The 17,808-nt window shown below is 41.9% G+C and overlaps 1 protein-coding gene across 1 annotated transcript in view; it reads right to left on the reverse strand.

Annotated features, from left to right (window-relative positions):
• Positions 1 to 17,808, reverse strand: part of LOC138480522 (A-kinase anchor protein 17B-like) — a 382,257-nt gene that overhangs the window by 236,729 nt on the left and 127,720 nt on the right. The window lies entirely within an intron of this gene.

Raw genomic sequence — 17,808 nt, forward strand, 5'->3', positions numbered from 1 at the left:
TATAGATCTTCAACTTGACTTAATATACCCCTATATCTCAGATAACTACCTTGCCAATCAGAACCAAGGTGGCCCATCGGGTCTGCTTCCATCGAGACTACAGAGAGATCGACATAGAGGGGTCACTTTTTCTGGATCCAGTAGCGGATCATCCTCAGATGATCAATCTAGACAACAGACAAGTCAACCTCAAACAAATTTTATATATCCACCACCACCTTTTTCCCTTTTTTAAGGTGGGTGGTTTTGGCAACCCCTAATGTGGTTACTCACAATGGGGACAGGAAAGAACAGCTCAGTGGAAATTCCACTGAGCTTCGGAGACGCCTGTTGGTGTAGTAAATACTACTTCAATTGTATTGCAGTTAAGCTTTCAAACTTTGTTTAGTGGCACTTTGTTAGTAGTCAATCTACCATAGATCGACGCGTGTTGTTTGGTTATATTTCAATCATTTATCCATCGTTATTTTCAAATTTCTCTTTATTGTTATCATAATGGCAGAAGCCCTTGCCGATGCATTTCAGACTGTGTCCTTTGTCAGGGCGAGTTTCTAAAAAACATTAACAACTTGGGATTAACTACACCCCAGATACAATCAACTTAAACCAAACAAAGCAATTTCTATTTTATCCACATCCATTTCTATACTTTTGCAATTATAGATGCCACTGAAATAACACATACCTGTCAATTTAATGTATGCTTTTCTCTTTAGTTCAATATCTTCAACTCACAATCTGTGATGTCTACGGGCGATTCTTGTTTAGAACTACTACTCCTATAAAGACATCACGAGGCGGTATGTTCCACTATTGTGGGGCATAACAACTTGTTGATGATGTACAATGGTATAGTCAAACAAGCTGATGTACTGTTCCAAGTATGGAACAATGCGATCTATACGCGTGATACAAGAAAATATGTAGGTTGCTGATTAACGTATGATGAAGCTTCATAATGTGTGCTTGACCTGCTGATGAGGTATTTAATAAGTGACATAATGATACAAAACGTAGCTGTTGCTGGGAAGCAGCTGAAAAAACGTCCCCATACATAGGTATTTTTCATGTGACATAATTGTAAAAAATGTAGCTTGTGCTGGGAAGCAACTGAAAAGTGTCCCCATACATATATGTGAATTGCTGTGTACATATAGTGCATACTATTGTTGTAGCATAGCATGATTGCTTATTATCACATATTTTTTCTTACCTTGCATGTGAAATACTTTATACATATTGTGTGTACCGTCATACTGGCATGGCATACTTATTCATTGACACTTGTTATTTCTTTTATCACATAGTGGCTCATATGAATCCCATCTGTTGCAAGTGCTGTTTGCACCAAATTCAGGTTAGCTGTTCAACAACAAATTCAGTGTTGTACTTTAAAGTACCATACATATGACCCCACTTAATCATTAATTACCTTTGTGGGTTACATTCTTCAATTTTACCAAGTTCATAAGAAACAAAAGAAATGTAGTTCTTCATTTAAACCTGTGGCGGCAACCGTTCCAAGCCTATCAATCAAATACACTTCTCGTTGTTCAAGTTTCTTTGAAATGTTCATGCGTAAGTTTTTAGTTTTGATTACCTCCAAAATTTGAAACCTCATCTGAGATAACTGGTGTTGATGTTCTTGAAAATGTCTTGCAATTGGTGAATGACGGTTGTTTGTTCTTATATTGGATTTGTGTTCATTCCAGCGAATCCGTGCTTTAGGGCTGGTTTGTCCAACATATGTGAGGCCACATGGGCATTTGATCACATATATTACATTCTGTGTTTCGCATGTAGCATGATCCTTGAGTACGATTTTTTCACCAGTACTTGAATGAGTAATGATGTTACCCTTGGTCACATTGTTACAGTTATTCCATGAAAGACATGGGTACGTTCCTGGATGTTTGCTGCGTTGTTTTTTTATTCGATTGGGATTGGTGTCTACAAGAAGGTCCTTGAGATTGTGGCTTCTTTGAAAAGCAAAAATTGGTTTATTGCTGAAGTTGCCTTGTAATCTTGTGTCACATTCTAGTACTGGCCAATGTTTCAGTATGGTTTTTTTTATCCTGTTGGATTGGATGCTGTACTTGCTGACAAACACCAATTGCGGGTCAGTTTTGCTATCATTAATTTTCGGTGTTAGAAACTGTGGTCATTCCTTTTGATCTACTTTTCGCTTAGCTTCTTGTAATTCTGGTTCATTGTAGCCTCTTTATCTAAATTTGTCAAGCATTTTGGTAGATTCGCGTTCCCAGTTTGTGTCAGTATTGACAATTCTTTTAACCCTGAGTAGTTGTCTGTATGGTAAACTTTTGATGGTTGTCGGAGGGTGAAAGCTCAACCTGTGAAGAAGGTTATTTCTGTCTGTTGATTTATGGAAAATATTTGTCTCAAAATTAGGTACCAATGGTGTAATCTGTACGTCTAAGAAGTGCAAACCAGGGTTTCCAATTTCTGATGTAAATTGAAGTCTCGTATCTATTGTATTGAGATATTGTAGAAACAGTTGTAAATTCTCCAATGTATTTTTCCAAATTAAGAACATTTCAAAGAGGAGGAAGACCAGGTTTCCGACCCAGACAACGCAGGCAGAGGTATTAGGTCCTAACGCTGATAATCAACCTGCACCTATATTCAATTTAGCTGGCATTGACCTTACAGAGACACAATCGTCAGTATTGATGAAGGGATTATCTTTCATACCAACCACGCACACGGACTGGTACAACTCAGAAATGGAAGTCCGTACTTTCCTTAGAAAAGTGAGACTTCAGACCTTCTTCAAAGAACATCCCTTAAATTCTGAGGACCAGGAAATAGATACGGGTTAACAGAAACCTTCTACTTTTACTCCCTCAGATAATCAAGTTCAAAACTTTTAACATTTGAAAAATGTATTTTTGTAAGATCCAGCTAAACTTAAAAATACAAAGAAGAAAATGGGTGTTCATAACAACCTAACCCTGAAAGAGAACCAAGCCCTGACATCACTTCAAAATAACAAGGGCATTGTGATTAAACCGGCGGATAAGGGAGGAGGGATAGTCCTTATGACTATTACCCAATACAAAGATATGGTACTGGCATTACTTAGTGACAGAGAATGCTACTCCATCCTGTGCAAAGACCTTACGAAAGATTTGGGACAGGAAATCACAGAAGTGGTAGGTTATGCACTGGAGCGGGATTGGATAGCTCTAAAAGAAGCAGAATTCCTCACAAAACCTGGAGGCAGAACTCCCTGCTTCTATGCTCTGCCGAAGATCCATAAGGACCCACGCAATCCACCAGGCAGACCAATAGTATTGGGATGCGGGTCAATCCTGGAACCCTTATGTAAATTTGTAGTTAAATTTGTAGATACTTTTCTACAACCACTCAAATGAAAACCAGTACGTACCTGAGGGATACGACACACACAATCACCATATTTGAGGATATGCCATTTGACCCCTCCACCCAGATTTTAGTCACTATGAATATTAAGTCTCTCTATTCGAATATCTCACAGGAGGCGGCAATCGAATGCGTGCGTGAGTGGCTAACCAGGGATCTGTGGCAACATTGGGTGCCCAATAACTTAATTTTGGAACTAATGTCGATAGCTCTGTGTAAAAACTTTTTCACATTTGACAGACAAAAGTATTTACAGACAAAAGGGACAGCAATGGGGGCAGCATTTGCCCCCAGCCTAGCTATCCTATGTATGGCAAAATATGAGGAGGACTATGTGTTTTCCCCACTCAACAACTGGCGAGACCAGGTGGGGCAGTGGCACAGATACATTGATGATGTGATCTTTATTTGGACTGGCCACTTGAACCAATTATTGCAATTCTGGGAATGGTTAAACACATGCAACCATGGTATCCAGTTCACCACAGAACGCAGCACGACACGAGTCTCCTTCTTAGATCTGCTCATTCGCCACACAGGCGGCAGACTTGAATATGACCTTCACCGAAAGCCGACAGATAGAAACACGTTACTACACCACACTAGGAACCACCCCATCCACACGAAGGAGAATTTGCCCTATGGGTAATTCCTACATATTCGTAGGAATTGTACTTCAATTGAAGATTTCAAAAGACACTCGACATCTCTCTCCAGCAGATTACAGACCAGGGGTTATCCCAAAAAACTACTAGACCAGGCAGCAAAAAGAGCACTTAACACCAATAGAGAAGTGCTCCTGCAACCGCCCAACACAACAATAACTAATAGTGAAGACAGTTTAACCTGTGTTGTCACTCATGGTTTCCACACATCACAGATTAAGAAGATCATTAACAAATACTGGCACATAGCCATACTTAATTTACCAGAAGGCTCCCCACCCATACAAAAGAGCGAAGAACATTAAAGAATATTTGGTTCATTCTCTCTTTCAATCTGACATGGGGCAAAGAACACTACGCCTGATACAAGGGCATCACCATGTGGGAACTGTGTGGCTTGTCAATTCACCAAAAAGATTAAAACCTTCCCAATTGGACAACGGGAATGGATTCTCAAAGACTTCACAAATTGTAAAAGCGTGAATGTAATTTACTGCATCCAGTGCCCCTGTGGTCTAAGATATGTAGGAGCGACAACACGGCCATCCATCTAAGAATATCTGAACATCGGTTGAAGATCCGATGCAAGACTCTGACAGCACCATTGGTACCACTTTTCCTAGAAGCCAGACATTTTCCAAATGACTTCACCTGGTGGGTATTGGAAAGAGTAAAAGGTGGAGCAGACCTCCAACATAGTCTACTCCACAAGGAATCCAGATGGATTCATCTCCTGGACACGTACCACCATGGTCTGAATGACATTTTTCAACCAACAATACATTGATACTTAGTTCACCACCACTACTACAGTCTTCACAAACATATTCATTGGTCCAGCTCAACAACGAAGAGATGCCCCCTACACATTAAGGTCCAGTTCAACTGTAAGCCTTATTCCAAAAACAGGAACTTACATTAATATGCATACAGAGGGCACGCACCTGGTCACTACACCAGGACTTGTCTCATGAGCTATGCAGATCACGGCATCTCAAGCTACCTCCATCAGATCTAACAACATCACTAATTTTGCTGACAGCAGCACTTATAAATTGCCTTGCTGGCAACCTGTGTTCTATTGCTGTACCCTGTGTGTCTGAGGGTGATGCAAGTACCTCACGAGCTGCACAGACACTCTGACAGCTGGTCCGATTTATGCGCCCTTTGCACGCAGGTCTCAGACGAATGCAAGTGGACTATGGGATGCACGGCTAATCAGGGACTTACAGTGTACACGTGGCAAGCCGCGGCGACTTGGGATGCCACGGCATCTTGTTCACAGACTGTTGCTGTGACAACAGAAGCAGAGGCACATCCTATCCCAGTACTCCAGTTCCGCATCATGTGCATCAATAGGGAGCGGCGCCCGGAGTGCCATTTCCATGAGGACCGCAGAAGTATTAGGTATCCTGCCGTGCACTAACTCATTTTTCCTGTGCTACACGTGGAGAACGAGAGAGCCGCGACTTGGCAGCTCCTACATCTGCTACTGACAGATAAGATGCAGGATTCCTTTTGAATCATACCTAGTCGCAAACAGAAATGTTCTCAGAATAAATATGGAACCATGCTATGACCATGTAGAGCCACGGAGAGCAAGTGTCCCCAGGGTTCAACATGAGAGCTGAATGTCGCCGTGCACAGTTAAAGATAACGTGAATGCCATCAGGAAGACACCGACCCTAGTCATATTTTTTAACATTCTTCAGCGTTTAAGCCAATACCTTTGATTAAATAGCCATATTTCAGCTGTAGTGTAATCTAATGCTGTTCCCCTTCGTGGACTATCTGATACACTACAATATCTCTGTTCATTCTCATAGGAGAGACTGCGAGATTCTACGCGACTCTGAGTCAAAACAGTCCAGTATAAATCTTGGAACTTTGACCTACAGGTAATTACAAATGTTAGTCATTTTATCAGGCATTGCTAATACAACCGTAACCAGTAGGCCAGTCCCTCCACATTACTATATTACTATATATTCACACAGATATGTATTTGAATATTTCCTGCAGATGTGGTTGAGCGGTCTATCTACTTCATACACTACAAAGAGGTGACACCACATCACGTCAACCCAACCCCGATTGACCCGACTACAACCAGCCGCGGGCCTCCACATTAACAGGTAACACTTCAATAACATAATAGGGCTTGCAAAATACTTTGAGGCATTCAACCCTCCCTCTAACAGGTCATATACAATTTAGAATTTACAGGAATTACCAAAGGGTGCCAATACATGAGTACATCAGATGTCTGGCAAGTACACAAGTCTGTAAGGTACAGCAACCCCACAGTGACTAGCTTCAAGGATTGCTTTGTTCTCCACTCCAGACGCGACCTGACACTTGGGATCCAAGTCCCGGCAGGTAAAATAGTGGCCGGTCACTTAGAGTTTTAATTCATTTTGTCATTGCTTAGTAACTACAGGCACTGATTGAGAGGATCCTCTCTTATTGTCATTTATATATCCTCACACAGGGTCTCCAAATTGACACCCTGATGAAGGCGGCCCCATCGAGATTAGTGACGGCCGAAAGGTGAAGAGTTTGGTTTGCCATTCAACACCACGTATGGGATCAAAGTCCTGGCAGGGTCTCAAAGATTGACGCCCCGATGAAGGCAGGCCCCATCGAGTTTAGTGACGGCCGAAACGTGAAGAGTTTAGTTTGCCATCCAACACCACGTAGGCAAAGATATCTTTTACCAAAAGACCCAGACATAGGCCTAACATAGCCTCAGGACAAAAGTGGACAACTTTGAAAATCCCCGAACTAATAGTGAACATTTCATACATTGGAACAGTCCTATTTACTGTTGTAATTTTAGGACTCTATGTTATTCACTTAGCAGGAAACGAATGCTTGAGGACACTTGGTACACTGAAAGGTATTTTGACCAATGTGAACAATTAGGTATGTATGTGTGTTATTTATTTTTTTATGCTCCACGGTTTTTGTTATTGCATTTGATTTATCAAGATTTGTTTTGCTTCAGTTACTTTCGAGATTTCACTCAGATGTAACATTGTAACTCTGTATTGTTTATTCTGTCAAAAAATACTCACTATTTAAAGCATATGTTAATTAAACATTACACGATTTCCCATTGGATATTTTTCATTTATATTTTCTATGTTTAGACATACAATAGTTGAGTGAGTTCTATAGTATATTTTCCTCTGTCAGCTTAGATTGTCCATAGACGGGTACAAATAAGGAGTCTGGACAATAGAATATTAAATCAGAAAACCGCAAAGAAAAGTGGGATAGTCTTACAATCAGTTTCATTTTGTTTCAGGTTGGGATACACCGATATTAGTATATACGTCTCTTTGGTAAGCCTGTCTCATGGGGTCCATGATTAAGTCAATTCTGTCAGTTGATTCCTCAGTTAAATCCTCTTGTGATGCCTCTCCTGTTTGAGTTTCCAGTGGAGTCGTCTGGCTGGACTTTTCCACACAATTTCAGTGGGTCTTAGCAAGATGTTTTTTTTTTCTAATGCAGTGATGTAACCTTCCAGGAAGACCAGTTTTGTGTGCATCATGGTGATCATGGTGGTTTGATCTTTCAATGTTTCTTTGATCGATTCATATAATTTTGAAAAATGAGCCAATGCTATTGTGACCGTCAACATGATAGATAGGAGGTCTGATTTTCTTGTTGAATTGTTATTTTTTAGGTCTGCCAATTCTAACATTCTCCTTCCTATCTCTGGGGTGGCGTTTAGGCCTGTTCGGGATTTCACTGGGCTTGCTTCGCTTAGAGGTGACTGTGTAAGTGCTCTTACATTCTTTTGCTTAAGTTTACTCATCATCGCAGAGTTTTCTTGCACTTTATTCATCTAAGCCTGTTTCGACTCATCTGACAGTTTTGAAGTTGACATTTGAACTGGATGGTCCAACAGAGCACTGGGGTCTAATATTTACCCTTGTATTTGTTGGGGATATGATTCACGGATAACTTGGTTCTCTGTGGGTGCAACATAAACACTTGATTTGCCTCTGTTGCAATCGTCCTTCGGACACATCCCGGTGTCCCATTCCTCTTGAAACTCCTGTCGGAGATTACTAAGTTTGTTTGTCGCGCCTTGAAACATTTGTGTATAGGCGCATTATAAATGCCTTATCATATGATATGGTTGGGTTCCCCCTATGGCCTCCGTTAACTGGTTTAATGGATTTTCTTGTCCCCCTGTCTCCAGAAGTATATGCGGGTCAATGTTGCTCTTGGTCCGAGGGCAAATTCCTCTCAGTTCTCTGTGATTTTCAGGTCCAGTACCATCTTCATGCTGTTGCTCATTCACTACGTTCTTCAAATTTTCCCCCACTGGGGGTTGGGTTTCCTTCCTTTGTGCTGGATTTTACTTTTTCTCTAGTGCCGGCAAATGGTACTTGTTTGCTTTGGGTGTTGTATGATCTTTAGATTTATTTGTATCGGCAGCGCTCATTCCTATCAGGGACTCAGCCATGGGGTCTGTCGCTCCATCTAGAAGTTACGCGTCCGATAGTTCAGCTGCTGGGATGCTAGCTTGCTTTATTGATGGTAGGTGTCCTTGTTTCAGGATAAATTTGCAAGGTTCGCTGAGAAGAGGGATCCTTTTGTTATTATTTTCCTGTAGGTCCATTGTGTTTCTACTGGCTTTCTTACTTGTTGTTGCACTGTATTTTGCGTTGGTCTACTTAAGACGTTGGGATCCCTTTAAGGGGCTTTTTCACCCCCATTTTTTGACTTGGTCACTTTTCTCCTGTATTTCCCTTGCAGTTGCTTTTTGATTTTGAAGCGGATTGTCGGCAGGTACTGAGTCGTTTTAGTTGATGCCAGTGCCGAAACAGTTTTTACTTTATCCACTGATGAGCCCTTGACAAGGACCTTTTCCTTGCCCCTAAAAATATGTGTCTGTGAAAGGGGAGTGAGTAAAGTTTTTTCATTTTCTTGCTCGTTCTCATTTTCAGTCTCTTCCTCACAACGTACGTTATTTTCAATTTCTCACGACTCATCTATACTATTTATACTGATCGCACTGGTCTCACTTAGAGTCGTGATTTCCTTGTACGTGTTTATAGGTGTGTGGATTTCAACAATTACACAGAGGTTGAATCTCTCGATGGACACATTATGCTCTTTCAGGGGGCTTGGTATCACAAACCGGTCTGCTGTGACGTTTCCTTGTTTTAGAGCAACGTCAGTGGATGTGTCTTCTTTTTTACTGTCAGGTCTCACATTTGTCTTGTCTCCATCATTACCGATTGTGGCGTCCTTGAGCACCACATGAGGGCCCATCCCTAAGAAGATGGGGACAGCTGCTGCTGACATTTTTAATAGGTCTAATGCCAAGGGAGCTAACATACTGCCGTCATTAGTAAGCCCTGTGCAGTAAACAAGCGGAAAGCAAAAAATGACCATATCAGTGAAGCACGAAAGGAACTACCCTGGTAATTTTTAAATGTATGACACTTACACAAAAGTGCCTATATGGTAAAGCTCTGGCGTACCTGAAGTCTAAGATCGTGGGCTACACCCCAACCAGCACACTTAGATCTGAGACGCAAGGGCTTATTACAACAAATCTTCATAGGAAAACAAATGGGTTAGGCAAAGCCTCCCCCAACCGGTCAGCTCAGCAATGGAATAAACTGCCATTGAACTTGAGAGTGGAATCCAACCTCCTTAGATTCCGAAAGCAACTAAAAACCTTCCTATTCAAATGAATCAGACATCCCACAATGATTAGGGTAGTAGAAAGACTGCAAATGTCCACACGCAGAGTTGCCTGCCCAGACTGCAACTCGTCGCCAACTCCGGGAGTTGGCCTATGAGATTTTGGCTCAATGGCTGGATGGCTGAAGATCTGTTTGAAGAGAGAGATCTTCAGCCATTTTATGAATTGCAAAAGAGGTTTGGATAGAATGATGTCAGACAAAATGTGTTCTCATATTCTCAATGCTCAGTAGGAGAAGGCTTGTTTTTTTAATCTACTTTTTTCTGCAAAAATGGTATTAAAGTCACAATATACATTATACAACCAGTTATATAAACCATCAAAATTAAAATAAATATCTTTCTACTGCTAAAATCACACAAATAAATATGAATGAATCAACAAAACATAATAAAGCAGCAGCAATCAATATAAAATGCACAAGCGTACCTTAATTTAAACTTAACCCATGCCCTCTGAAGCCTGCTTCCCAGGATTCTCCTGCTAAAAGCTTCCAGGACTGAAGAGATGTGTTTCCTGTCCTCACAAAAGATCCACGAGAGGCAGCTCTCACGGGCTACTGTCCTGCTGATTGTAGAAAAGACAACCAGTCTAGGGAAAATATACACAGCTTGCCCATGCCTGGCCTCAGTTGTCTACACCTTCTCTGATTATTTCTTGGACTGCAGGACATCCTTTGGTAAGGTTGGCCTTTCCAAAGCCCTTTGCCACTGAAATGAAGGAGTGATCAAAGGCAGGGCAAGCTGTGCTACCTACCCAATCCCACAACACTTTGAAGGTGAACTGCTGATGGAGCAAGACCTGCTTCTCTGCTAGTTAAGCTGGTACCCTGCACCACAATGGAGGTAATGGACCCCTGCAGGTGTAGCCAGGCTGCTCCCAGTTGTGAGAAGGAGAACAAGGACTCATCTTGTCCCTAGAGCCCTGAATTGGGACTTGGAGCATCCTGATAGCCAGTATCCCTGTTTTTCATCACCTCAAACCATTGGACCACATTCAAGATGTATTTTCCCCATTCGAACCATCAGGACCTGCCTCACTCACTCAATCTCTGAACCACTGTTGCTGCTCTCTGGACTAGTTTGCCACCAGCAGAGAACGCCATTGTCCCGACTCAACCAGAAACTAGCAGGTGTAAAAGACTTCCAACCACTGGGTCTGTACCAAGCACCTCGAGCCACCAGCATCTTCAACCCCAAATCGAGTATCACACTCAGGAGAAATGTAATGGAATTCACTTTTGTATTGAAAAAAAACGGACTAATCCTACAGTTCATTGAAGCAACCTCCCACATCATTAGCCCCTCTGCACCTCAGCACTCACTGCCCGTCTGGACCGAATTCTGTCCACTTTATCCCATAGACCTCCTAAAAATAATAACCTCCATTTAAACTATTGCCTTCTCTGACAATTTCATCCAGGCCTCCATCATTAAATAATGGATGGACCCAGCGTTTAAACACACTTCTTAGCATCATAAAGGCATCCCTTACAGCGGAGTAATACCCAGTAACCTTCAACACTGGTCTCATATGACCACTTATGAAAAGAACAACCCCTGACCTAGGCGACCTGGCCAGCTACTTGCCCATTAAGAGTTCCGCCCTATGTGTACAATCGAAACAGCTACCATCCACATGGTGGATGATGCCCTCGAAATAATGGATATGCGCGACTCGTGCCTCCTCGTCCCACTGGACCTCTTGTCTGCATTCAACACCATCGGCCACCACATAATACGTATATATAAAAAGGTAATGGAACACCATTTCTTTTGACGACAGTGTAGATCTTCCAGAATCAAGCCACCAAAAATCCAACCTGACCTGCAAATGGGACACATTATAATATGCTGGCGAAACACTGTGATAAGCCACACACAAGAAATGTAACACATAAAAAGCTTGAGGTGAAAACAAGTATCACACCTGCATCGGCCAACTGTTTAATGACATATTATTAACCTTATATGAACAAAAGAAATTTTAAAATAGAAACAATGTGTAGAATTTGGTAGAATCGCTAGTGAAGATGTATTAAAAATGTGCCGGTTGCATTCCTGTGATTGGATGTTTACTGTTGTTGTCTCTTCTCTCTTGGATCTAACTGTGCATGAAAGGCCAGGATTACATAGAGAACTTATAAAAAGTGGAGCACAGGCTCGACACTAGATATCCAGGTAATCATTATTCAGCATGCACTCAACAGATTCGTAGGCATACAAGCCCCAAACTTCAGTTGCGTCCTGTACCCTCTTCTTCTCCTTCCTGCTCCAACCGCCGAACTCCTTCTACTTCCTCAAAGTTCCTCCACCCTTACATTCTCTCCTGGAATCTAGAATCTGTTCAACCATATATTGTGCCGCGCGGTTCCACAGCACCTGAATGATTTGTAACTAAACTCTTTACAAAAAAAACAGTATAACCTAACAAAATGAATTTAGTATTGCAGTCAAAGGATCAAAGTCAATTCCCTGATATTTTGCAACCGCTCCCATAAGTAGTTTATTTGATTTGCGTATTTTTTGTTTATATATCTGCTTCAGATGGTGAACTATCATCTCTATTTTGCGGAAATTAACCAGGAAAGATCTGGGCTGCGCCATCCCAGAGCATTTTCCTGGAAAGGGCCTTGGAAAGCTCCAGGCTTCAACATCCCAGGAAAGGGAAAGGTCTGGGTAGTCAATGGTTTTACTCTGGTGGAGGGAGCTGCCTGGTATTTGGGGGGCCTGCATTCTTCCATATGTTTCAAACAAGGACAATTAGTGCTCAGCCTATTGCAGCTGCACCTTAGTCTCATATTTAGTCTGTCATTTATAAGATTGATTCCAATGCTCACTTAAACATCTCCTCATGCTGAAATGATAATTGTGTTGTTTTAAGACCCATTCAGACTCCTGTATCCATAGGTTTACACTCAAGACATGAGTCATCAACAATCCCGTACCAATTAAAATGTATGCACACGTCTTTCAGTGGCATTGACTACCACCAAGGCAGCTACAGATCGCTTGTTATTAGGAAAGACACTTGACAGGGAGGGTTAGGCTGGATGCTATACTAGGATGCTATAACACAACAAGTGTGCCAACCATTTAAGAATTGGTCTGAGCTAACGGATTGTATGTTTGCAAAGTTTGGGAGAATCATCTTGACTCCATAAAGAAAGTCTTGAAGGAGAGTATTCTGATAGTCCCGGGTGAATCCCACAAATCCCAAGCACGGGGATTTAAGGCCACAGGCTTGCATGCATCAGGTATGGGGGCCTTACATTCAAGCTTTTGTCTGACAGGGTTCCCCTTTGACGAGACCTCATACTAGGATATACATGACCTCCCTAAATCAAGTAGTAAATAAAGTTGGTGGCTAGATTTGAGGATGGTGTATAGGCGTTTCCAGAGTCAACCCTGTAGATGATTAATGAATGAATTAGTATCTTCTTATGGGAATGGTGAAATGCCCTCACAGTGGGGACAATATGGGAAGTGCCTATTACCTGAGTAAACTGTGGGATAAAAGAAATGCTGATGCAAACAATGTTACTTCTCTTCTCTTCTTAACTCTATTAAATGAAGAGTTTACCCAGTGTGGTCAACACTCACAAGGATCCTGCTGGGATTTTTGGAGTGACACTGTTTTACTGCCCATTTTTTTTAAGTTGGGGGTAAAATTATTTTTAAAGTGTCATTTTCACATCCATTTCCAATGGCCGACATTTTCAGGCGAGTTCCATTTTTTTGAACCTGTAAACAAATATGTTTTATATCCCATTTGTCTTCACACCAATTCATGCAAATTACCATCTGCATCTTTACCATAAAGTTCCTCTTCAGATCAGGCAATGATATTACCGCCCCTTATTATATGATATGATGTGGCATTGATAACGCGCCTGTACACAAGTGTTTCTAGGCGCGACAAGACAATGTGGGGGAAACAAGGCAGGACAAAATAACGGTCTTACTAGGCCTTGTGTCATTCAGATTGCGCAAGCGAAGCTCTGTTGGTAGGCAGATTCGTGGAAGCAAATAGACAGGCTCCTATGTGCCATAATTTCCTATTTTTTTACTGGGAATATTTATACTCCCTATTTGTTTGTTGTGTCTTTTTACCTGTCTTTAAGGAGTCTTATCTGTAGTGCTGGCCACTCAAATGGAAAGTTGCAGGTATCTCTGCCTCCGACTGCCATAATATCGGTCTTCAAACTGTTTAGTCTGAGCCACATCTCAGTACTGGAGCAAGGCAAAAAGACATTTTGGGACATTGTGGCAAATACAGAAGACTACTTATTTATCTGAGCCATTAGACAAAGAGTGTAATTAAAATGAAAATAGTAATTGCATTGAGGAGACTGCTGACACTTGTATAGAGATGACCACGGACAGCTTAAGGTACAACTATCAGGGCAGAGACAGGTTTCCATAGCTCTTTACGCCGCTTTTCACAAACAATCATTAATGCCGCGCGCCATGTACATGCATGGCAAGCGGCATTTACCCGGTTCTGTCTTGTTTTGGCAGGTGCAAGAAGTACATGAAATCCGGTCGGACTCCAGCATCTTCGCCTGCATTAATATATTACTGCACTTGACTTACTACGATTAGAGGCTGCACGATGGGAGTGCGGGAAGTTGGGAACATTAGATGAGTATTAGGAGCAATGATACAGTAGTTTGCCAAGGGCCTGCTGGATAAGCCTCACCCTGTATGAAAGATAGGGTGACCAGATTTCTTTTTAAAACAGGACAAGCCCAAGACATAAAAGTAGGACTACAATAAACACAAACAGGACTCAGATAAAACTGTAGTCCTATTTCTATGCCGCCGGCCTGTTGTGAGGGGTATGTTCCAGGGTCACTCCTCTCATTGGAGGAAAGCGACCATGGAGGGGAAGAGGGAGGAAATTGGCTCATGAAAAACCTCCACGCAAAATTAGAGTTGTGCCAGGCCCCAGATTTTGGGATTTTTTAAATTGGTTCCGGCAAAACCCGGGATGGGGTTAATTTAATGAAAAATCTCCTGCGACCCCGGGATGGAGGGCAATTTCCCGGGACTGTCCCGGGAAAACTGGGACATCTGGTCACCCTAATGACAGGGGGCTCCAACGGCAGTGCAGGCAATGGTTGTTAATGTCAGTAAGATAAAGTGTTTCAGAGCTGAAGGCTGTTGTCAGGTCTGCCATTGCAGAACGTTGCTGGATTACAAGAAATATGTAATTTCTGAGGCCATTACTAAACCTGCAAAGGTTTTGTGGGGTAGATAAGAAGACTTAGGTCGAGGCGGGTCAGCGGCATAATAAAAGGTGATGATGCGCACATAGCACAGTAAGTGGGTTGCCTGCAAGCTGTGGGGAGACCCAGAAATGGGCTCTGGCCCATCCAATCAGGAATGATGGTCGGAGGCACTCCTCCAAGGCACACAGGGAAGTGCAAATTACAGGTGATGGCGGTGGCCAGCTTCAAAGGGAGCATCGGTTTCCAGACCCAATAGATGTTAAAGGTACTATGCTGCAAACCGCAGCCCCTCAACCAGGGGTGGACTGGGAACCAAGCGAGGCCCTGGAAATAACTTTCAAAGTGGCCCCATATTATACATTTTCAGTAAAACCGAATCTTTTCCCATGGGAACATTTGCAAATACCACACAAAAGATGGCCAGGATGTAGGGGCCTACCGGGAAATCTCCAGAGTTCCCTCTAGGCCAGTCCACACCTCCCCTCAACTCTGAAGTGGTCAGGTAGGAGGTGAGGCAAGGTGGTGTGCAGGGATATGTGGGAATTATGTTGATCATGTGCGACAGGCAAAGCTGAAATGCATATTGATAATTGCACTCATTGCAGAGATATGTGTTGCTATAAAAACTAAGATGTCATCCGTATGGTGAAGGTCTAGAAATTGGCTTGTTTAGATGGGGTGTTGTAACCCCCTGGCAATCACCTCCAACAATGAGCATAAACTGTTAGTCCAAGAGGTGAATAAGGGCCTCATCACGAGTTGGGCTGTAGCCCTTAAATGCAGTGGTAACGGTATTACTGCCACATTTAAGGGCTGGCCCTATCACGAGTTGGGCACTAAATCGGCTGTTTTAATCCAGCTTTTTTCTGGAGGTGAAAATCCCTGTTTTCGACAGTATTACAGCCGGCTGTATTAGCCTGCAGCATTAGCACCGAAAATTCCCCATTGGATCCAATTGACCCAATCAGGAATGGGGTTTTAACGTTAAGGCCCAATCTGTGATCTGGTGGTAATACCACTGGACCGGTCAGTGCTAGGGCCATTACAGTAAGCGGTATTATAGTTGGGAATACAGCCCAGCTCGTGAGGAGGCCCTCCAAATTCAAGACTTTGGAAGCAAAGCGTTCATGCTTGTATCCTGGCTTTGCCACAGACGATACAGTGATCCTAGTAAATCCTCTAATATCGCTAACATTACTGTGCTGTCTTCTGTGAGGTTTGTCTTCTCACATGCTGGTGGCATTGTTTAGCCCATTACTTCATCTTTTTTCTTATTTAGGCTATTTGAGTGGAAGGGGTGGTAGACAGAAGAGAGCAGACTAGATGTTGTAGACCTTGGGCAAGTATATTTTAAGGTCTGCTCATTCAACACAAAAAACGGTTTGCTTTTTGTAAGTGTCAAAGGCTTTTCTGCATGTTTATAAATGATATTTTCACAAGCCAGTGTTTTTGAAGTATTTAAGGCTTTAAAATAAAAAAAACAAACCCAGATTAACTCTGTTAAATCACATCGATCGGTATGTTGATACTTATACAGGCTATTTGAGTGGAAGGGGTGGTAGACAGAAGAGAGCAGACTAGATGTTGTAGACCTTGGGCAAGTATATTTTAAGGTCTGCTCATTCAACACAAAAAACGGTTTGCTTTTTGTAAGTGTCAAAGGTTTTTCTGCATGTTTATAAATGATATTTTCACAAGCCAGTGTTTTTGAAGTATTTAAGGCTTTAAAATAAAAAAAACAAACCCAGATTAACTCTGTTAAATCACATCGATCGGTATGTTGATACTTATACACTACACTTGGTGATGGATAGAATGAAGCTAGAATCATTCCCATTTTGCGTATCATCCTTCTAGAATATTTTGTTTTAAAAAATTGTCATGTTTGGTAATGTGATTTATCTACTTTCCAAGTCAGTTTTATAAACTCAGATTATTTTAGTTCATGGTAAGAACTGGAAAAGAAAGTGTTCAAATGCAGAAATTGCAAAGTTGTCACAAATCCCAACTTCACCCCTTAACCAAAGTGTGATCCTGGGCGACTCATTTAATCTTGTATTTTGTAACCTCTGAAAATTGCCCATCCATTTCTAAACCTTTCAAAATTGTCAGCCCTCCAGAGTGATTTCCTTCTCAGGGTAGGGTCTTCCAAACAACCTCAATCATGGTTTCACTGACTATAATCTTACTTCCACTATAATAGTGAGCATTGATATATTGCACACCACAGGCACTTGTTCCTTTGATCTCTAATGGCAACACTAATTGAAAACCATGTCCCACTTCTAATCTCAGTCTGTCTGGATACAGACACCTTCCTGGTATCTTCTAATCTGCATCCACTATCCATACTAAGGTATCTGTAGCTTTCTCTTTCCTTGCAATTGGTCTCCTCTATCCAGGCTTGAGCACTTTTACATTCTGTGAGGCAGCTAATGTGAGTGTTCTGTCTATTCTGGGTTACATGTAACTTTTACACACAGTCCTGCATTAATACTACAGGCTGCATACCTTCCTGGATGCTGTTGATAAAAAGTCTCCTGTATCTATGCTAGAACAGAAGTAACCTCTTCGTAGACTGATAATATTGGCCTTCAAATGCTACCTGTTTTTACATTCTGATTAGAGAAAGAATGAGAGGGTAAGGGGACTCAAAGGGAGTACCAATGCTTATTTTGAATGATGCGAGGAAGCATATCAACCTGTATGTTGTGATCGCGACGAGGGGGTGGGCGTGCGACCAGATATTCTTGAACACTTCATTCCTTTGGTTC

This window comes from Ambystoma mexicanum, chromosome 5p, assembly GCF_040938575.1.
Source record: "Ambystoma mexicanum isolate Mex_15411 chromosome 5p, UKY_AmexF1_1, whole genome shotgun sequence".
Lineage (NCBI taxonomy): Eukaryota > Metazoa > Chordata > Amphibia > Caudata > Ambystomatidae > Ambystoma > Ambystoma mexicanum.